This window comes from Pleurodeles waltl, chromosome 5, assembly GCF_031143425.1.
Source record: "Pleurodeles waltl isolate 20211129_DDA chromosome 5, aPleWal1.hap1.20221129, whole genome shotgun sequence".
Taxonomy (NCBI): Eukaryota; Metazoa; Chordata; class Amphibia; order Caudata; family Salamandridae; genus Pleurodeles; species Pleurodeles waltl.
The window spans coordinates 1,131,699,941-1,131,723,808 of record NC_090444.1 but is presented as its reverse complement, the minus strand read 5'-3'; positions in this window follow the sequence as shown (position 1 = coordinate 1,131,723,808).

Sequence of the window (23,868 nt, the reverse complement as noted above, 5' to 3'; positions counted from 1 at the left end):
GGTGAGCGTTTTCCCGTTCGTAGTCTGTTTCCGCCGTGTTCTTATCGGCGGTGCTCCCGCCCCGGAAAAGGTGGCAGATTGGTGGGTCGTAATAGGGTGGGCGGTACATTGTCTGCCGCATGGCTGTTGGCGGGAACCGCCGCGCTGTTTGTTTGTACCGCTGTGGCGGTCGGAGTGTTAAGTTGGCGGGCTGTGTTGGCGGTTCCCGCCAGGGTCAGAATTGCATATTTTAGACCGCCGGCCTGTTGGCGGCTTGGCCGCCGCTTTATCACCGACCGCCAGGGTCAGAATGAGGGCCTATGTGTCTAAATTTAGGCAGGAACTATGTTCTTCTCTTCGTATTGATCATCCTCAAACTGATGGTCAAACAGAGAGAACTAACCAAACCATGAAACAGTTCCTACGTTGTTTAATTACCACCTTAACTAGCAGTTGGTTTCAAGCACTTCCCTTAGCCCGAATTTGCATATAACAGCAGCGTTCGTTCGGCTCATATCATGTCACTTTTTTATTGTAATCTAGACTATCATCCCAAATGCATACCATTCCTACCATCCCAAAAGGTAACTGCAGTACATGCAGTACATGCACATTTATCTGAATTACAAAACATCTGGAAGAAGACCCAAAAAACCTTCTTGACACCAAGGAAAAGATGTAAGAACAAGCAGACAAACACTATACATCTGCACCAACATATGCAGAGGGTGATCAAGTATGTCTAAGCACCCGTTATTTATCCATATCAGGGGTTCGTAAACTACAGCCTCGGTTCATAGGTCCCTTTACCATCGCCAAAGTTATCAACCCTGCAGCTATGAAACTGAACCTTCCCAGTGAACATAAAATGCATCCAGTATTTCATGTATCATTGCTCAAACCATTTCTCCCCACCACTCAACCTCTTCCCACACCACCTTTCATACTTGGGAATAATCATGAAGAATTCAAAGTCCATTGCATTGTTGATTCTTGTAGACGACAAGGCCATCTCTTTTATCTAATACACTGGAAAGGCTACCCACCCAAAGAGCAGCCGTGGGAACCAGCCGTCCATGTCCACACCCCTCAGTTGGTACGTTCCTTTCATGCATGATACCCCTCCAAACCATGGCCAGTGAAAAGACCTTTGGGGGGAGGTACTGTTAGGACTCGCACTCACACATGCATGCTTCTTGCTGCTCCATCACAAAATAAATCAGCATGTATGAAAAAATCTGAAACATGTCATGAATGTGTTTACAGCATAGCACTTCCCTGTAACTTGTGAGGAAAATGATGTTCCATCTGAAGACCGATTATTACATTGCATGTTTGTTTATATTGATAAAAGCAAGTGTTGGCCCATTTGTGAACTGTATGCCAAGCGGTTTATGGAAACATCAAACTCTTTCATCTGAATCATCAGAAGTATTTGATGACTCATCACCAGCATGTGTCTGATGACTCCTCACCAGCACACCATTCTATAAATAGAACTGCCAAGGCGTTTCCTGTGCTTGGCTTCGCGTCTTCTTTTGCTCGCATGTGTTCCCAGTTCAGCTGGAGTTCCGTGATTCTTTCAGGAGTCGTCTTTTCAGTGCGAGTCTTCATCGGAGCTTCCCTCTCTAGACCAGATTACTTTCGCAGCGGCTGAAGAATTTATGAGCAGTATTCCATCTTCCTCAAATAATTAAAACATTCCAGGAGAAGTTGGTTCGTGAGTAATTCCCCTCTCATCTCCCTGTTTTCAGCCTTCTTGAGGTTAGTGACCTTTTGATGCATTATGAAAGACATTCGTCGATGCCGAGAAACCCGTGATACAAGACTATTTTCCAAAGACAGCTTGAGAAGTATTTTTAAAAGCAGCATTTAAGTTAAGTGTTGTGAACTCCTGAAAGCATCGCTCAATATCTATGCAAACTCCATTGTGTGAAAACAAATAACAAAAGACAAATTCATAAGTTTGATTTTATAATGATTTTCTTGTGAGCTACAAATGCGTGCTTAATAATTGAGCAATCGAGCGCTAATAATTATTGTGACTTTGCTGAAAGACTCTGTGATTACCCAATCGAATGATTATAATTATTGTTATTTTGCTGAAAGACTGTGATATTTGTAGATCTTTAGTTTTTGATTGTTTTTGATCTTAGAATTCCTGCACCAACCCCTGAGTCAACTTTCTTAGGACAACAGTGACGCTCCTTTGTGAACCAGTGTTTTGTTTCTCTTCCCTTCCTAAATCCCTGTTCCCTATCCCTTTCACCCGGGGGCTGTTTGCTCGTTCCCTGTTCATTTCTGTTACGAGAGAATAGTGTTTAGGGGTGAGGGTTTTATTCTCTTCGCTCCAGCGGGACCTGGGATTGAAATGAGTAGACATGGACTTGTCAATCAAGATGGCAGTCAGATGTGCCACACTTTTGGCATAAATTCAGAATGTTAGCACTCTAGTTGGTCATTAAAAAACTGTACTACACTGCTGATCACCAGAGAGTTAACTGGCAGTCTGCTACTGGTGTTGAAAATGCATGTTTCGGTCTACATGGCAGAATGTTTTAATGAAATAGAAGAGGAAGATATTTGAGCACTAAATTGTGTCGAATTTTCTTTCTACAGCAGTAACCATAATTGTTATGCCTAACTGAAACCCCTCATTTTGTTGCTTTCTAAATTAAATGTTTTAAGTTTTACCAGTTGTATTCAATAAAGATGGCTTCAGGTGTTCCAAACCTTTGTCATAAGTAAGACTGTTAGGGCCATATTTATACTTTTTGACGCAAAACTGCGCTAACGCAATTTTTCATCAAAAAAATTTGCGCCGGCTAACGCCATTCTGAAGCGCCATGCGGGAGCCGTATTTAATCAATGACGTTAGCCGGCGTTAGCCGCCGGCGCTGCCTGGTGTGCGTTGAAAAAAACAACGTACACCAGGCAGCGCCGACGTAGGGGGATATGGAGCTTGGGCATGAAAAAATGGGGCAAGTCAGGCTGAGGCAAATTTTTCGTCTCAACCCGATGTGCGCCATTTTTTTCGACTCCCAACCCCCATACAAATGACTCCTGTCTTAGCAAAGACAGGAGTCATGCCCCCTTGCCCAATGGCCATGCCCAGGGGACTTCTGTCCCCTGGGCATGGTCATTGGGCATAGTGGCATGTAGGGGGGCACAAATCAGGCCCCCCTATGCCACCAAAAAAATTAAAAAAAAACACTTACCTGAACTTACCTTAATGTCCCTGGGATGGGTCCCTCCAGCCTTGGGTGTCCTCCTGGGGTGGGCAAGGGTGACAGGGAGTGTCCCTGGGGGCATGGGAGGGCACCTCTGGGCTCCTTCCGAGCCCACAGGTCCCTTAACGCCTGCCTTTTACAGGCGCTAAAAAACGGCGCAAAAGAGGCCGTATGTCATTTTTTTTGACCCGCCCACTCCCGGGCATGAATTTTGCCCGGGAGTGTAAATACGGCGCACATGCCTCGGAGTCACTTTTTCTTAGACGGGAACGCATACCTTGCATATAATTAACGCAAAGTAGGTGTCCACGCTAAAAAATGACGCAAACTCCATGGACTTTGGCGCTAGACGCGTCTAACGCCAAAGTATAAATATGGAGTTAGTTTTGCGTCGGAATTGCGTCAAAAAAAACTACGCAATTCCGGTGCAAACGGAGTATAAATATGCCCCTTAGTGCTCTAGTTGCTCTTTAGAACATTCTGGGAGGCTGTAGTAGAACACAAGGGAATCAACTGACAGGCTGCACCTCACACCCCCCAAAAAAGACATTTTGGGTAATTTCTTGCCCATGAGCGGTTCCTCACAGACAAAATGGTGGCCATAACTTTCCTTTCAGATTACAGCCAGCCAATCACAGCATTGCATTGTGAGAAAGTAGCCTCTTTCTAGCCTTGTTACCCCCACTCTTGGCCTGTTTGTGAGTGTATGTCAGGGTGTTTTCACTGTCTCACTGGGATCCTGCTAGCCAGGGCCCAGTGCTCATAGTGAAAACCCTATGTTTTCAGTATGTTTGTTATGTGTCACTGGGACCCTGCTAGTCAGGACCCCAGTGCTCATAAGTTTGTGGCCTATATGTATGTGTTCCCTGTGTGGTGCCTAACTGTCTCACTGAGGCTCTGCTAACCAGAACCTCAGTGGTTATGCTCTCTCATTTCTTTCAAATTGTCACTGACAGGCTAGTGACCAATTTTACCAATTTACATTGGCTTACTGGAACACCCTTATAATTCCCTAGTATATGGTACTGAGGTACCCAGGGTATTGGGGTTCCAGGAGATCCCTATGGGTTGCAGCATTTCTTTTTCCACCCATAGGGAGCTCTGACAATTCTTACACAGGCATGCCACTGCAGCCTGAGTGAAATAACGTCCACGTTATTTCACAGCCATTTTACACTGCACTTAAGTAACTTATAAGTCACCTATATGTCTAACCTTTACCTGGTAAAGGTTAGGTGCAAAGTTACTTAGTGTGAGGGCACCCTGGCACTAGCCAAGGTGCCCCCACATTGTTCAGGGCCAATTCCCCGGACTTTGTGAGTGCGGGGACACCATTACACGCGTGCACTACATATAGGTCACTACCTATATGTAGCTTCACAATGGTAACTCCGAATATGGCCATGTAACATGTCTATGATCATGGAATTGCCCCCTCTATACCATCCTGGCATAGTTGGCACAATCCCATGATCCCAGTGGTCTGTAGCACAGACCCTGGTACTGCCAAACTGCCCTTCCTGGGGTTTCACTGCAGCTGCTGCCAACCCCTCAGACAGGCATCTGCCCTCCTGGGGTCCAGCCAGGCCTGGCCCAGGATGGCAGAACAAAGGACTTCCTCTGAGAGAGGGTGTTACACCCTCTCCCTTTGGAAAATGGTGTGAAGGCAGGGGAGGAGTAGCCTCCCCCAGCCTCTGGAAATGCTTTCTTGGGCACAGATGTGCCCAATTCTGCATAAGCCCGTCTACACCGGTTCAGGGGACCCCTTAGCCCCTGCTCTGGCGCGAAACTGGACAAAGGAAAGGGGAGTGACCACTCCCCTGACCTGCACCTCCCCTGGGAGGTGTCCAGAGCTCCTCCAGTGTGCTCCAGACCTCTGCCATCTTGGAAACAGAGGTGATGCTGGCACACTGGACTGCTCTGAGTGGCCAGTGCCACCAGGTGACGTCAGAGACTCCTTCTGATAGGCTCCTTCAGGTGTTAGTAGCCTATCCTCTCTCCTAGGTAGCCAAACCCTCTTTTCTGGCTATTTAGGGTCTCTGTCTCTGGGGAAACTTTAGATAACGAATGCAAGAGCTCATTCGAGTTCCTCTGCATCTCTCTCTTCACCTTCTGCCAAGGAATCGACTGCTGACCGCGCTGGAAGCCTGCAAACCTGCAACATAGTAGCAAAGACGACTACTGCAACTCTGTAACGCTGATCCTGCCGCCTTCTCGACTGTTTTCCTGCTTGTGCATGCTGTGGGGGTAGTCTGCCTCCTCTCTGCACCAGAAGCTCCGAAGAAATCTCCTGTGGGTCGACGGAATCTTCCCCCTGCAACCGCAGGCACCAAAAAGCTGCATTACCGGTCCCTTGGGTCTCCTCTCAGCACGACGAGCGAGGTCCCTCGAATCCAGCGACTCTGTCCAAGTGACCCCCACAGTCCAGTGACTCTTCAGTCCTAGTTTGGTGGAGGTAAGTCCTTGCCTCACCTCGCTGGGCTGCATTGCTGGGAACCGCGACTTTTGCAGCTACTCCGGCCCCTGTGCACTTCCGGCAGAAATCCTTTGTGCACAGCCAAGCCTGGGTCCACGGCACTCTAACCTGCATTGCACGACTTTCTAAGTTGGTCTCTGGCGACGTGGGACTCCTTTGTGCGACTTCGGGTGAGCACCATTTCACGCATCCTCGTAGTGCCTGTTTCTGGCACTTCTCCGGGTGCTACCTGCTGCTGAGAGGGCTCCTTGTCTTGCTCGACGTCCCCTCTCTCTCCTGGTCCAATTTGCAACCTCCTGGTCCCTCCAAGGCCACAGCAGCGTCCAAAAACGCCAACTGCATGATTTGCAGCTAGCAAGGCTTGTTGGCGTTCTTTCGGCGGGAAAACACTTCTGCACGACTCTACACGGCGAGAGGGATCCGTCCACCAAAGGGGAAGTCTCTAGCCCTTTTTGTTCCTGCAGAAACCTCAGCTTCTTCTGTCCAGTAGAAGCTTCTTTGCACCCGCAGCTGGCATTTCCTGGGCATTTGCCCATCTCCGACTTGCTTGTGACTTTTGGACTTGGTCCCCTTGTTCCACAGGTACCCTAGATTGGAAATCCATAGTTGTTGCATTGTTGGTTTGTGTCTTTCCTGCATTATTCCTCTAACACGACTTCTTTGTCCTTAGGGGAACTTTAGTGCACTTTGCACTCACTTTTCAGGGTCTTGGGGAGGGTTATTTTTCTAACTCTCACTATTTTCTAATAGTCCCAGCGACCCTCTACAAGGTCACATAGGTTTGGGGTCCATTCGTGGTTCGCATTCCACTTTTGGAGTATATGGTTTGTGTTGCCCCTATCCCTATGTTTCCCCATTGCATCCTATTGTAACTATACATTGTTTGCACTGTTTTCTAAGACTATACTGCATATTTTTGCTATTGTGTATATATATCTTGTGTATATTTGCTATCCTCTCACTGAGGGTACACTCTAAGATACTTTGGCATATTGTCATAAAAATAAAGTACCTTTATTTTTAGTATAACTGTGTATTGTGTTTTCTTATGATATTGTTCATATGACACTAAGTGGTACTGTAGTAGCTTTACACGTCTCCTAGTTCAGCCTAAGCTGCTCTGCTAAGCTACCATTATCTATCAGCCTAAGCTGCTAGACACCCTATACACTAATAAGGGATAACTGGGCCTGGTGCAAGGTGCAAGTACCCCTTGGTACTCACTACAAGCCAGTCCAGCCTCCTACATGCATGTATTCACTGATCCATAGCTTGGAGGATCCACAGTGGATGTGCGTCTCTAGATATATAAATCTTTTTTCTTTATTAACTCCAAAACTATGGAACAGATTTACAGCAAATTACAAAAAGAGATCTTTTTGGACCAAGATCTAGCCTTCTGCCAAATTTGGTGGAAATTTGCCCAGTGGTTTGTGCTGTAGTTATGTCTAAAATATCTATTGGAAATTGAATAGAGAAAACGTGTTTTGGGGCCCCCTCTTTTTCTCGGCCCCCGCTTGGTGAATCACCCTGGAATATTGCAGACAGCAGCTGAAGTAAGTGGCAAACTAGTTCTGAAAAGTTCATCAAGATTCTTCAAACGGCTTCAAAGTTATCAGCAAAATAAAAAAAAAACTTTTCCAATGGAACCTAGATTCTAACTATAGCTACTTACTGGCAACCACCAGCATGTAAACATATATATATAACCTGGATTCTATAGAAAAAGTGTTTTTTTACTTGCCTATATCTTTGGCGCCAGTTGATGAATCTTCATCAAAAAATGTTTAAAAAATACAACGCTCATGTCAGCTGCTGTCTGGAATGTTTTGGGGTGATCTGTCAAGCAGGGGATGAGAAAAAGGGGGGGTCCCAAAATGGCTTTTCTCCATGTTTATTTCCATAGGGATTTTGAACAGAATTAGCAGCTGAACCACTGGACGGAGCTTCACCAAATTTGGCACAACGTTAGCTTTTGGTCCAGAAAGCAACCTTTTTGTGATTTGGTGTAAATCCATTCAGTAGTTTTTGAGATATAAAAGAAAAAACATGTTTGTGTATATAGGGACCCGAAGGCTCTGTGAACCCTCCTGATATTGTGCTGAGGTCTAATTGGCTGCCAACACCTCAACAAGGATGTGTTAGCGGGAATCTTAGGACTTGGCCTCGGCCGTGTCCCGGGAAAAAGGTAAAAAATAGGAAAAGGGGCCAGGGTAGGGACACCCTGACCTCTTAGCTCTGGTGCTGTGCAAAAATGCAAAAACAAATCTTGCCATGAATTTGTGAAGGGGTTGTGAATCTGCAGCAAAAAAAACAAGTGCGGGCTCCCATGCTTGTTTTGATGAAGCCCCCGGGTGGGCCAGGTCCCAGTGGCATAGGAAAATAAAGGAAAGGAGAGAACTGAGCCTCATGACTAGGGAATTTTCATGCCCCAGGGACTGCCACCTCCCCGGGGCTTAATTTGTATTGTATGCAGGGGAGTTGTGTGGCCCTGGGGCTAAAGACATTATGAATTTGGGGGCCCACCCCTGCAGCGTTGGGGACCAGCCCCTCTTCGGGTCAACTTAACATTGGAGTAGCGACCGCGGGATCCCCTTGAGGAGCCATAGATGGCCCTGGAGACCACCACCCTGCAGGACTGGCTCCTACTATGTCTTGGGGTGCCCATAGCTGTTTGCTCTGACTTGGCGGGAGCTTTGACTCCTGCCAAGTCATAGTAAACAGTTCTCACTTGCTGCTAGCAGAGATTTTGTCTGTTTCCGTGCCTGCAGAGATGCAGGAAAGGAAATAGAGGAAACTATTGCTCTACCAGAGAGGGAGCTGCATGTTTAGAAGCTCCTTGTCTGTGACAGCAATGCTGGCTCCGGCTCCCGTAGGTGCTGGGGAGCCAGCTGGAACTGCAGGGGCCTTTCGGATGCCCCCGCAGTCCCATTTTACACACTAGGTGCCCTGTTGGGCACCCACCACAGATGGCCAGGCCCTGAGGGATGGGACCCCTGGAGCAGAGATCGACTTGGGGAGGGGGGCTCTGCGGCACCCTCCCAAAATATATATAACGGCCAGGCCCTGGGTTGCCTGGGGCGAAAAGGTGCCGGGGCAGGGCTGCGGGCAGAGATCGCCCCAGAGAAGGGGCCATGCGGCTCCCCTCACCCATGAAGATATAAACTCTGGGGCCCTGAGGGCTGGGGTACCTGGGGCTGAAATGGGCTGGGGAAGGGGGGCCGTGCAGCCCCCCAAACCCCCCAAAAAATATTTTAGAAGGCCAGGCCCCAGGGGGTGGGCCAAGATGGGCCCGGGGTACGGTCTGCGTGGCCTTACAGCCAACTCCTGCTGCACATGGCCAAAGGCTATGTCCAGCATGGGGATGGGTGGTTAGGGGGGCCAGCTCTACTGTACATGGCCACAGTCTGTGCATGGCACAAGGTTGGGTGGTTATAGCAGGTTGGTCGCAGGCCGTGTGTGGCAGTGGTTGGATTAACGTGTTGTAATGAAAATAATTTTACATTAAAAATAAAAACTAAGGTTATAGGGACATTATAGTTAGGCTCACATTTTAAATGTACAAAAACATAGAAATTCACCTTATAGTCAGAGTTATTTCATGTAACTATAACTCATACCAAAAAGGTAACTATAACTCGTGCCCTCGTCATACACTGCTAATTACCCCACAAATTACAGCACTTATGACATCTTTGATAATATCAATGTAATATTTGCAGTAAAGTTTTTGATGAAAAAACTGTGCATGGCGGGGGTGCGAGTTATAGTTACCTTGGGGCACGAGTTATAGTTACTTGTGTTAGCTATAACAGGTGGGGGCGTGGCTTAACTGCGCATCGAGATGGCCGCTCTTTAGGAAGGCCCTACCGGCCGAACACCACATCCGTAATAATCCACCTCAACGAGACCACCTGACTCGCCCAATCCTAATGCATAGACCAATCAACTATGCAAAGCCCTCGATTTTCAAATTTTTACTGGATCGGCTTCCTTGAAGCCACCCGGCGGACTGCTGGCTTTGCTGCCTTGCGGTGGGACTGGTGGTAGCCCGCAGTCAGCGTGGAGCGGGTAAGTGGTGGAATTGACAAATAACGGCATTGAGGACAGAGGCCCCCCCCCAGAGCTGCGGCTGCACTGTGGGCTTCTTGCTGAGGGATGTGCCAACTCACTGCGGGGTAACCCGTGCAGCAGTGGTGTGCCATGGCACCACCCATCATCGCCTGGCATCCGGCTGTAATACTCACCACCGCGGCCTCTGCCTGATCCCCCAACCAGGTAGCCTGTCTTGCTCCTCGCAGGGCAGCCTGTGGCAGGTGGCCCCCTGTTGCGGCAGAGCTGCGCCACAGGGCTGGGTACATTGATTTGCGGCCGTAATCTGTTCTGCTGGCCTCAACTTGTGCGCTTAGCCCTGCCAGATGCATTTGATGGGGATGCCAGAAGGTCTCTGTGGCCCTGCCAGGATCGCAGGATAAGTGAACAGCTCCACATCCCCAGGTCTGCCTGCTAAGGCAGGGTGGGCGCTCTGCTGCAAAGAATACAGTAACAAGAAGCAACACAACAAGGTACCAGCGGGCCATAGGTAGTGAGTCACACCTTTTGCAATGTAGTAGATCATGCAGCTGCCCTCACTATAAGTGCCCCCACACATGCATGTCTGCAAGGTGAGGTCTCACAGGCCTGTACAAATGGCTCCCCCATACAAATTTCAATGAAGTCTCCAGGCCCAAAGAAACACCTGCCCAGCGCTAATAAGCCCGCCTTGCTGCACCACGCGCTGTGTACACCAGGCCCGTACTTACTCCGCTGTGTCTATGTGGTTATCTAACGGGACCTGATCTTGGTCTGTACTCAGGCGGCTTAACTGCTTCCCTCTAACGTGTTTCTTAAAGACTTACTAGCACAAGATAGCCTACAGCTAACGGGACTTCATAGTGAATCTCATCCCCTGTGCCAGCTCGTGCTCCCTGAAGGGTCCACCTTCCAGGGAGTGGCGGGCCTGGATGTGAAGCAAAATAATCAAGCCTACTCCTCTAGACAGCCTTGGCTGGTAAATCCACCTTGCTGACTGCACTTGCTAATAAAGATCACTTTAATACTTCTGTAGCATCAAGAAGCTCACTGTGCACTGCAAATAAGGGAAAACACAACACAACACAAAACAGCAACAACTCTCCTTTGATAACAAATGCCCCACTCGACAAACTGATCTGGACCTGCACCAAAGCGCTTTGCAAACTCCACCTGAAGAGGATTTCCAGCAAAAGGGGGACCTCAGCGACATTCTTATCAAAGCCAGTTCGAGTCTCAAAGTATAGACGCCAAACTGGATGTACTCACCAGCAAACTGGAGCACGTAAATCAGCGAATCGACAAACATGAATCCCACCTGGATCTGCTGGAAAACCATGTCTCCGACAACTAACAGGCTGATACCAAAGAGCACCTCCACAGAAATGGACAAGGTACTAGAGCTCATTAAAGCTAAAAATGAAGACCTTGAGGCTCACTCAAGGCATAATAACCTTAAAATCACAGGCATACCGGAATCAACAGCAATGGCCAAGATGGAAGACTGTGGAAACACTTCTTAAAGATGCTTTTACCAAGAACCTATCAACGCATTTACTATGATGGTACAAACAGGACGTCGTGAATTGCTACAAACGAGATGTATACTCCAGAAGGGTAATATCTCTTATGCCCTATTATACCCAGCCAAACTCCAGATCACAGTGGAGGACAAGCATCATTACTTCAGGGATGCTAAAGCCACTCTGAAGTTCACCAAACATGCTTTGAGGATCAAGAGGTCCCCCCCAGGAGTGGAAGCATTCTCTCATGAGGCTTGTCTCAGCGACAATGACTAACTACTCTGCCCCTGTGGCCCAGGGGGTTATGTGGACCTCACTTGCAAGTTTGCAACACGCTATGTACCAACAGGAATCATATATCTGACACTGGGGGCCTCCTCAGTACTTTAATCTCTAATTACTCCTGCTCTATGTCCACACCATCACACACTGTAATATGTAATTATAGTTTTAACTGTTGCAAGTTCAGCCACCTGGCCACTTTGGCAAGGACGTATGCCTGGTCACACTCTGCCCCCCAGGGATAAATCCCAATGACCTTATTTTTCTTATTTTGCTTTAGCAGGTTCATGGGACGCTATCAGCCTCATTACATGGTTGGCGGTCCTAGGACACCGCACTCCAGGTGATCTGACTGCCAAATTATGACTTTGGCTGGTGCACCTGCCTAAAGACTGCCGGCCCCACTGTTACCATGGTTCCTGACATGGTGACAGTGGTCGGGTTTTATGCAGCCAGGGCTGCACTGAACTCAGCGCCACCTCGCTGATTACAAACCCACTTTCCACCAGCAGAAAGCCAGTGCTGGGGGCCACAGGGTGCCCCCTGTCTGGCATCGACGGAATGCGCACTGTCTGTACTCATAGGGTGCTGAAGTGCTAGGATATTGGCCTCAGCTCCCCTTAAAGGAGCCGGGCGACAAATATCTTAGCACTGTTCCTACTGTTCAGCCCAGTGGAAGTAAGTATTGCAGTGTTCCCACTGGTTAGCCCGGCTGGAACATTGCAATATGCTCGGGGGGAGGGACGTCACTGCCATGGCAGTGGTGTCCCCCCTGCGGCTTTGGCAGTCCCGTGGTGGGACCGCCAAAATCATAATAAGGCCCTATGTTTTTCTCAAACAGTTTCACGGGTTGGAGTGGGAGGGAGGGCTTGGAAGGTTTATTTTCATGTTTATTGTTCTGCAAGCATACCATGACAAGTTACCGCAAAATCACTTTATAAATCACTTGATGTCTCAACCAGCCCCACGCAATTTCCATGACTTGATCCTACTTAAGCTATATCACAACATTGTTGGGCAGTATGTCCAAAACTACTTGTTTCACCTGGAACATTTGTGGCCTAAATGACCATAGAAAGGCGCGCATTACAAGACACAAAATCAATATTTGCTTCTCGCAGGAGGCTCACTTGGCTAGGGGGACCGCCCTGAGCTTCAGGCCCATTGGTGCAACAAAATATATGCTTCAGCTTGTTCTCATTTTAACGTCCCTGTAACCTTTGTTTTTTTAAGTGAATTTCCATGTTTTTTAGTTCTATTTTCTAACAATAATGTCCCTATAACTTTTGTTTTTTTTTCAGTGAATTTCTATGGTTCTTTTAATGTAAAGTAATTTTCATTACTATACGTTAATCCGACCACCACCGTACACGGCCTTCAACCATGAGCGGTTGGCCGCAGTGCCTGGCCCTGTGGCCAACTGCCCTAACTACCCAACCTTGAGAGAGAAAGCGATTTACAGAAAGATTTCAGAAAGAGAAATTGAGGTGGAGAACAACAGAGAGAAAAGAGTTTTTGTAAGAAATGAGATAAGAACATTTCGTTTGGCAATTAAAAAGAGTGAGATCACCTTTCAGTATGTAACTTAAATATTTATAGCTGAAAAGAAACTAAAGCAGGAAAGGACCACAGACTCACCTAGACTGGGACCCTTAATCATCAGTGTGCATGTCTGAGACCTTAGCTACTAAGCCAGAGGTGACTTCTTATTGTGCATTGTCCAGACTTAGGTATGACATTCAACCCACAGATTTTGAGAGGAAAAAGGCTTCAATATTCTATCATTGAGAATGTTTATCAGTCAAAACACTAGAAAATAAACAGACACACTATCATGAGATGCTAGGATCTGAGCCTTCACCCTACTGACAGTCCAAGAGCTTTACCATTAGGCCAGAAGTAACCCTGGTCTGCTGTTAATCAAACCGTAAGTATAACATTTGCAGGTAACATCTTGCTAGTTTAATGGTTTCAAGTTATTGCATGGAGTGTACATTGCAGTAACAATCTCTCTCTCTTTCTCTCTCACTATTCCATCCCGTTATGGGATGGAAGTGAGGGGAGCCTCAAGGCCCCTGCAGTCCTAGCCATCTCCCTACACCCTGCGGAAGCCGGCATTGCTCTCACAAGCAGGGAGCTGCTTTAAATAGCAGCTCCCTGCTTGTGGGAGCAATTTCTTAATCTCTTTCCCTGCATGCATATTTGCGTGCAGAGAAACAGATGAAAACTCAGTTTTCTTCAAGCAGAAGCTGTTTGACAGTCCCCAGTTGCAAAAGCAGAGTGTTTGTTCTGAGCTGTCAAAGCTCCTGTCAAGTGAGACAAACAGTTATGTCCCGGGGTGGGCACCCCTGGGCTAGCAAGAGCCAGCCCTGGGCAGTGGCTGTCTCCAGGGACAACTATGGTTCCACAAGGGGCCACACGACCCCCCCACCAACGTACTATGTACCCAGGGGAGGTGGTGGTTCCGAGGTTCGGGGGTACGCAACAGACCCCCCTATTCTTTTATTGTAGCTCCGGTGAGTTGGTGGTCCCCCGGGATATGGGTGGCTAAGTTGCCCCCTGAACACAATTGTATGTTTGCCCCATGGGTGCTGCAATGCCCCCCACATTCTCTTTGATTAAAAGCTCAGGGAGGTGGTGGTTCCCAGGGCTGTGGAGGGGCTGTGTGGCCTCCTCACATTGTATTTGATTAAAGCCCTGGGGAGGTGGAGGTCTGCGGGCTGCAGGGGGCCACAAGGCTCCCCTGCATTCTATTTGATTAAAGTCCTGTGGAGTGGGTGGTCCCTGGAGCTACGGGGAGGGTGCATGGCTTCCATGCATTCTATTGGATTAAAGTCCCGGGGAGGTGGTGGTCCCCAGGGCTGCGGGGGGCTGTGTGGCCCCACTCCATTTTATTTGATTAAAGCCCTGGGGGGTGGCGTTCCCCAGGGCTGCAGGCGTCCATGCGACCCCCCCAATTCATTATAATTAAAGGCCAAGGGAGGTGGTGGTCCCCGGTGCTGGGAGGCTGCTGCCCCACTTTCTCTAAGATTGGAACTCCCGGGAGGTTGTGGCATAAACATTCCCTAGGAGTGGGGCCCCATTTGCCCCCTCCTTTTTTTCAACATGCCCCCAGGACCTGGCCCACTGGGGACTTTTTCAAAAACAAGCAGGGGAGCCCACATCTTTTTTTTTGTTGCCGCAAATGTGTTGCAAATTCACAGCAATTTTCTTTTAATAAGTGCTTTTTTGACCCCAGCACCAGAGCTAAGGGGTCAGGGTGTCCCTTCCCTAGCCCATTTTATTTTTTTCAACTTTGTTTATGTTGTCGTAACCTCAGCTATACTAATATGGATTTCCTTTAATTTCTCAACAACTATTAAATGGATTTACACCTGAGAACTAAAAGCACAATCTGTATACCGAAAGCTACCTATCTGCCAAATTTGGTGCAATTTCGTCCGGAAGTTCAGGTGTAGTCATGTTCAAAACTCATATAGGAATTAACATGGGAAATGCATGTTTTTTGACCCCCCCACTTTTTCTCAGCCTCTGCTTGACAGATAAACCCGGAACATTTTGTGCATAACAAGAATCACTGGCACACTTTTTTGGGAAACGTTTGTGACGATTCGTCAAGCGGTGCCAAAGATATAGGCAAGTCAAAGATCGCTTTTTTATGGAAACATGGTCCTAACTATAACTTCCTACTGGCGACCACCAGTAGGTTTTTTATATATATATATATATATATATATATATATATATATATATATATATATATCCAAGAAAGAAGTGACTCAGACAGATGATCTCACTAATACAAACCTGTATCCTCCTTGGATCCGACGCTCAAGCCAGAAGCAACCACCATGTCAAGAACAAATCTACATCCCAGATATGCACTGTTCATCCAGGAGAAAATCAGTAAGTGCCAATTTACAAAAATACATTTACAAATCTATAAAAAACTTAACATCTATCCCAGGGGGCTGGAGATTAAATCTAAACCACCTTTTAAACTAAGTAAATGTGAATGGTCTGCTTCATGGAATATTTTACTGCATAACACATCAATGCAATGGCCCTACTATCAGTATATGTTAAAGTAACCATTGAAAAAATGCAGATGCTTAAAACCAAGCTATAAAAAGAACACAAAAAGTGACTCTGAAGTGGCACACATACTGCAGAGGACTGCAGAAGTAAAAATGATCACAGCAAGGAATGCTTTTAAAATTTAATCTGCAAAACTGAAAAGAGATATGTTAAGATTTCATATACCTCCTCTCCCAAATCACCACTTTATAAATCATTCTGTTTTTGGAGATTCACTTGTCAGTGTATGTCCTGTGGGTAAACAGCATAAAAAACAGAAGATTTCTAAGACAAAAAAAGACTGCATGGCACCTGCCTGCTACAACCCTTCCAGACATCAGATACAGTTATTGACTTAACTGGAGGGCTGCTATCACCAAGCGAATTAAACCTCTTGAGCAAAGGCCTCTATTTCTGTCCTGTACCTAAGGACCATAATACAGCCAACATGAAGAGAGACCTAAAAACCTTTGAGAGAAGATGCAGACTTGCAGAATACTTTAACAATAATTCTGATGTTGATCTGCCAAGCTACCTTCCATATCCATTTAAGAAGTTGCACCATCCCAAGTCATGGACCCCTCAATGTGGTAGAAATCCTGTTCTTGATACATACATTTTATCCATTAACAAACTCCTCAAAGAATCAACACCTAAAAGGATTTTTAATAACATTACCAGAGAGGAAAGAAAATCTCTCTACCACCTTCAACAGAGAACAGATGTCATTATAAAACTGGCAGACAAAGGTGGTGCAGTGGTTGCCATGAAAGTATGTGATTATATTGAGGAGGGAATGAGACAACTAATGGATACCAACACCTACAAACCTTTAGAAACTGATCCCACAGAAGACTTGAACAAAGAAATCAAGAACATGGTTGAAAAGTACAGGAGCTTAAACCTCCTTGATGAAACAACAGCAGATATACTTGTTCACCCCAAATCAAGACCTGGAAGATTTTATATGCTTCCCAAAATTCCCAAAATGAACAATCCTAGCCGCCCCATCATGTCTGGCAAAGATACGGCCACTGAGAGACTATCTTTATTTGTTGACCTGCACCTCCAGCCCATTGTTCAACAACGTCCATCATTTTTAAGGACACCAGTCACTTTCTTCAGATTATTGAAAATTTAAACCAAATCTACACATTTGATGAAGACACTCCTCTGGCTACATATGATGTTACATCATTATACACCAATATACCACATGATGATGGGCTTATGGCATTATCTGAAGCTCTTAATAAAAGAACTGTGATAAAAACATCAACAAATGTGCTTACCAACTTTGCAAGAGTTATCCTTAAATCCAACAATTTTACCTTCAATGGTAAACACTATTTGCAGATACAAGGGACATCCATGGGCACTCGGATGGCTCCTTCCTCTGCAAATATCTTCATGGGAAAACTGGAGGACTATATACTTGCGAGTTCTAACATCATTGATGACATATTTATAATATGGAATGCAGAAAGCAGAACACTGGAGCAATTTACAGCTTTTATCAACAGTATCCATCCTACCATCAAATTCACCGACAGCAATACTAAACAGAAGAGTCATCTCCCTTTTCTGGATGTGTTACTCACCATTCATGAACAAAAAAGTATAACTGATCTTTACCACAAGCCTACAGATGCTCATTTGTATCTAAACTGGACTTCATGTCACCCACGCCACACTAAACTCTGCATCATCTACAGCCAAGCACTCAGAATAAGACACATCTGCAGCAATGAAGACACTTGTAAAGACCATCTACAGGAGCTTGTTAGATTATTTAAAAAGTGAGGCTATCCTCTGCATATCATTCTGCAACAAATTGACAAGTCTTTGTAGTTACCCAGGGAAGCTGTTATTTGGAATACCAACAGAAGAAACAAAAATGACAGAATCCCATTTGTGGTTGACTGTCATCCATCAGCTCCCAACTACAGAAATATAATACAAACAACTTTTCCCTTACTATCCATTTGTGAAACATTGCAAAAGCTTTTTCCAAAACCACCAGTCATTGCTTACCGCAGAGCTCCCAATTTACGATCACTTATTGTGAGAGCTGAACTTAAGCAAGCGGTAACAAATGCAGGAGTTCATTGCTGTGATTACAAAAGGTGCATCACATGTGAATACCTTTTACAAACATCATCAGTAATTAGCTCTGTTACAAGAAGGACCTATGGAATGGAATAGGACAGCATCTTACATGTCACTCAACATGCATTATTTATGTGATTCAGTGCCAACGTCAAAGCTGTAAAAAACAATATGTAGGCCAAACTTTGAATGACCTCCGTACACGATTCAGCAATCACAAATCAGCAATAATTAACAGGAAATTGACCAGCCTGTAGCCAATCATTTTAACCTTGTGGACCATTTACTATCAGATTTGAAGATTTTCCCTGTGAGAACATTTCTGGATGTACCGTTTAAAATCACTGCATCCAGATGGACTGAACATCACTGACAATAACACTTGATTTCTGCACATCTGAAGAGTTCTCAGGACTGCATTGATTCCACATTCCAATTCGAATCTTCACTCATGATGCTTTTTGAAAATCCAGCAGTGTCAGCTGTGCAGCCACTGAGCAAACCATCTTGTACTACCTGAGGAAGGCGGAAGCTGAAACGTTGTAGTAGAAATATATTTTTGTTCTTTAGTGAGATGATATGTTTGAGTCACTTCTTTCTTGGATATTACATTTTCTTGTGACTCATTGTATCCTTTGGGATCCAGATTTTTGCCCTGGCTGGCTGTTGTTTTCTTGTGATCCTTCGTTTTCCAGTGTGTGTGTATGTGTGTGTGTGTATATATATATATATACACAAACACAAGCTGACTTTGTAGGAGGCCACCAACCCTGCAGGGCAGCTTCAGCTCTTAGGAGAAGCATCCACTTTAACATCAAACAGCTCAACATGCTGAGGCACCAGTTCAGAGAACATCCAAGCATTTATTCACAGTGTAAAAAGCAGCTCCCACAGAATCCTCCTGACGCGTTTCGGCTGGAATGCCTTAGTCATAGGTAAGTAGTTGCAGGTGTCCATAAAGCCAGTGATTTTAACTTGTGACCCATGTGACTTGATAATCACCAACTACATTTCCCATAGTGCACCATGTTTTTCTTTTATCCTTTACACTGCAGTACTTAATATTGATTTATACTGGCATAGCATTGAAGATACCACAGGTACAGTCAAAATTCATAATAGTGCACTATTGTAAAGCTGTTGTCCTTTTTTGTAATCGTTTATAGCTGCCAAGTTTTTAGAAGTGCTTGAAGAGAAGTAAAATACACCCCCCCCCAATCCCTTGCTCACCTCCATTCAATGTCTTGGTTAAATGCCATGTACTAAGGAAACAAGTGGGTCATGCCCCCACAAATGAATTCACAAAAACATTCATAAATATATATATATTCACTAAAAAAAAAAAGAAAAAAAAAAAAAGGTTACAGGGACGTTATAGTTTGGTTCACATTTTAAACATGCAAAACCATAGAAATTCACCAGTTAAAGTTAACTCAAGTAACTATAACTCGTGCCCTAAGCTAACTGTAACTTGCACCCCCACCATGCAGTTTTTTCCTAAAAAAATTGTACTGCAAATATTAGACTGATATTATCAATGATGTTATATATATCATGAGAGCTGTAATTTGTGGGTTCATTATCAGTGTTTGGCAAGGACACGAGTTATACTTACCTTAGGGCACAAGTTATAGTTACTTGAGGTAACTGTTGTACATGGACTCACACTCCTAGGCGAGACTGTAGGTTTGGGGGAGACTATATTACAAACCACACAGGGTGACCCAGTAATTAGACCAAAGGATCTGGGTTAATTATAGTACCAAAGAACACTGATCTACCCGGTGACAATTTTTGTCATTAATCATTCAATTTGAGATAACAAAACAATTGTTTTTCAAAGAAAAAAGAAAATATATTACAGCATAGATGTGAGTCACATTCACAATTACTTCTTTATTATTACTTGTATAAATTTATTTTCTAAACATTGCTCATAATTCCTAAGAAATCCTACCCTCATACATACAAACACAGAAGGACAAAGAAGTGCCAAAGAAAAAGTGCTCGTGATTTAGATCCACAAAAAACAAGAGTAAATCACCCACATATCCATTAACATCCACAATTTAAAAGTAGCCTGTTGGTTAACCCTTCTTGTTAGTGAATCACCACTTATTTGCATCTGGGTACATCTCCCCATTTTAGTCCTTCACTTCATTTCAAATAAAGGCACAGACAAAACAAAAGTGGGGGAGACAGCACTTTGTAGGTGACTAAGCCACTCCTACAACAGTCGCAACTGTTGGCCCAACCCTCCTGGCTCACAAGCAGTACCTCACCAAAATTCAGAAAGCAAAGGTGATTTCTGGCAGCTTTACCCATGGACTCTAGATTGCGACATCTCAGGGAAGTCGTGGTGGAACAGACGTTACCCTTTTTTCTCAATAGCAACAAGTCTCATACACACAATGGCATGGAAGGAGATGCAGGAGAGTTGTCCATATATTTATTGAAAAGATTGTAATCTACAATAAAATGCATGTGCTGCAATGATTGGGATAATGAACAGTAAAAGAACCAGGATTGTGAAGATGAGAGTTGTGAATATATTATGAATTGAGTAAAGAGATGGAACACCAAGTGGAGAGTAAAGTCCTTTTAATGCTTAGAGCTTGAACAACCTACAGCCTAATTAGGTGCTCCCTGTTCAGCTGAGGAGGATCTTCCTCAAGCCCACGGATATCTCTGTATAATGGTACTTAGGGTACGTGTAGTATGTGAGACAGTGATAATTAGAGTATCCATAAATTAGTGTCTAAACACCGTTAGTGGCACCATGTTGTAGTTTGACTCTTGCTCTAGGCAGGACTGCTGGTTTAAGGATGACAGTACTTATGTTTGTAGGTGACTATGCCAGTTCTGCAGCAAATCACAACTGTCATCCCAACCCTCCCGGCTCACAAGCAGCACCTCACCAAAAACCCAAACAGTAAAAGGTGATTTGTGGCAGCCTTTACGCATGGACTCGAGTGTGACATTTCAGGGAGTGTCTTAGTTAAACAGAGATTACCCCTTTCTCACATGAACAACATGTCTCATTTGAACACAGGCAAAGAAGGAGATGCATTAAAGTTTTCAATAGGTTTTATTAGCAAAACTGCAATCTACGATAAGTCGCGTGGACTGCAATGATAAGGATAATGAACAATGCAAGAAACAAAATTGTAAAGACCAGAGTCATTAATACAAAGACCCCCACCATCTTGCAATGACATGAGATGTGAAATATGTCCTAATACCCTAGCATGATGAACCTAATATCTAACCTAAAGAGAGCTAGGTGTGGTAAACCTAATCTGCTAAAGCCATGTCCATGAGAAGAGCCCCCCAACCCGCATTACCTTGGAATGAGGTCTCTAGCTCAGACTCCGTAGGGACATGTAGACTGGGTCAGCATCAAGGCGACGTGCTACATTGATAGCAGCGATGGCATCTAGTCAGAATCCCTCTGACTATCTGTCTAAATGAAGTGCATTTATACAGATCTCCTTGGACCCCTGTCTTAGGTCTGTTCCCAAACAATAGATAACAAGACATGCTTGGGGCGGCAATTTATATAAACAATTTCCTCAAAGGCATGAAGAGGGAAAGTACCTAATGTGAATACCTACAGTTTGTTTATCTTTGTCACTTGATATTGACACCTTTGCACAGTGGCACTTATAACGTGACACTACAACATTGGCCTAAGTAGAAACAATTCAGCCATCTTGGAAACATATAATTAAATAATTTCACTAACACAAAGCAAGCGTAGTAGAGTAAAAAGTCACTAGGTGACGGTGGCACAGGTCCGCAAGACAGAAGGCTAAGCTAACTCCTGTCTCCCATTAAAACAAGATAGGATTCACTACACCCCTACCAACTTACAGTAAACATGAGATATACAATTTCTAACCAAGAAAGCCTAATTCGCTACCCTAATGACAGCTAGGTATGATAAACCTAATTTGCCTGTATCATGTCTAAGAGAAGCGCCCCTCAAACATGGTTACCTTGGAATGAGGTCTTTAGGTTGGACTCCATGGTGACCCAAAGGTTGAGTTCTGCAGCAAGGTGACGTGTAGCATGAATGACATCTGGAAGGAGACCCTCTAATGACTTTTGCCTTCCGCCGCCCACCAAAATCTTTCCGCCTTCAGGCCGCCTATGTGGCCTGAACCCCTCCTGTCCTATTAAGAGTTCCCCGCAGGGCCTCCAGGCAGAAATAGAGTTTCCACCCACCAGCCCTGCCGTGAGCAGGGCCTTAACACTGACGCTGGCGCCAATGTGGCAGTACGGCGGGCGCATTTCACTGCCCGTAATTCAGTCAGTGGAATGCGCGACGAGCTGGGCATGGGGGCCCCTCCACTGCCCATGCCAAGTGCAGGGGCCCACAGGGCCCCCCGAATCCCCCATTCCAACAGCCTTGCATGGAAAGGCTGGTGGAATAGGGTCTCGTAACCCCCAGGGTGGCACTGCAAGCAGCACTGCCATAGTGGATTAAAACCACCAGCACCGCCAGGCTGCCAGCTGGCGGCAGCCTGGCGGTGTCAGTGGTCCGACCGTGGCGGCTTCGCCACAGTCATAATATGACAGTCCCACTGCCAGCCTGTTGGCGGGTGGTCCCCCACCACGAGTCTGGCGGTCATCAGACCAACAGACTCATAATGATGGCCTTTGTCTGCATGAGATGTCCTAAGAAGTACTAAAATTGACTCATCACACCTTACCATTGCTGAAAGAAGGATGCTAAGTCACTAGTGAGGGTGCATGAGTCCAAAACTCAAATGATCTGAGCTAAAACCTCTAAAATCTAATAAAAAATAAAGCTAAAAACATACGAAGAGATATGTCAACCTTGACAAGCAAGGCAGACCAAATGTGAGCCGAAATTGTGAAAGGCAATTTGCTGTTAAATTTAAAATGTTGTATACGGCCAATGGTCAAATCATTCAACACTAATCATAATCTTGAAGAATGTCTCTGAAGTCATCAAATGGGAGTGCATCAAGGAAGGACTCCACATCGTCAGATGTCTGATCAATTACAGGATTGGCTGACTCAGAATTGTGCAGATGCCATAGACGCAGGATCACCCACGTACGGCGCACAATCCATTGTGCCAGATGTCGTCAGAGCCAAGTAGTTCACAAGTGGTGGCTCACAATGGCCTCACAAATCAACCTCAGTCTCATGGGGCACGACCGTGAATGAACCCTCATCAGGAACATCAGGGATTCCTTATCCACAGGAGGAGCTGGCTGAATAGCAAGACACACGGAAGGTAGACACTCGAAGAGGCACCATATGCAATGCAAGACAGATTGCACGCACCACAAGGCTGGTCAGAAGGACAATGACCAATCATGCTCCAATTCTTCCAGCAACGGATCACCAAAAACATTACCATGCCATCACAACACAGCTGGGCTGGTAGTAGCTCCAATATTCCGCTTAGCTGAGAAAGCGCAACCACTCAATATTAGGAATAGCAGCAGCAATATTCTGCCAATTAGCGCCAAACTTATAGGAAATCCACCAAACACACTGGAAAAGAGTGACTGGGCAGCTGAAGGAATGACTCCGAAGACAGTCTGGAAGGTGGAAACAAATCCAGACCCAACAGCCTTAAAGAAATGTACAGCCCCTGCAGTGCTCAAGGCATTGAAAACTCTGCAGATCAGCTCTCCAAAGGGTTTGTGGAAGCTGGTATTTAAAAGGGATTGTATCTCCGCTGATGACCTTGCTAACCGGAGAGCATACGTCTCCTTGGCCAATGTCAACTCCAGTTGTTTTTGGAACAGTAGCACCTTTAGTCTGCTCAGCTTGTCAAAATTTGCATTTGTAGAATCAATGTGAGGCTACATTTCTGCTACACGTATCTCTTGTGTGGGGGGGCAATGAAACATGTCCACAACAAGTTACAATTTGAGATACCGAAATTGTGTAGGCAATTCCACAGCAGATCTGATCGTTCAGGACCACATAACTTCCATTCCAAAAGTATATGAAATACTGAACGAATCAAAGGGATTTGAAGTGGCCTTCAGAAACCATGCCAAGTTTGTGAGACCCGCATTGCAGAAATCAAGAAAGTGACACCTTTTTGCAGATCATTGAATGACTAAGAGTAGTC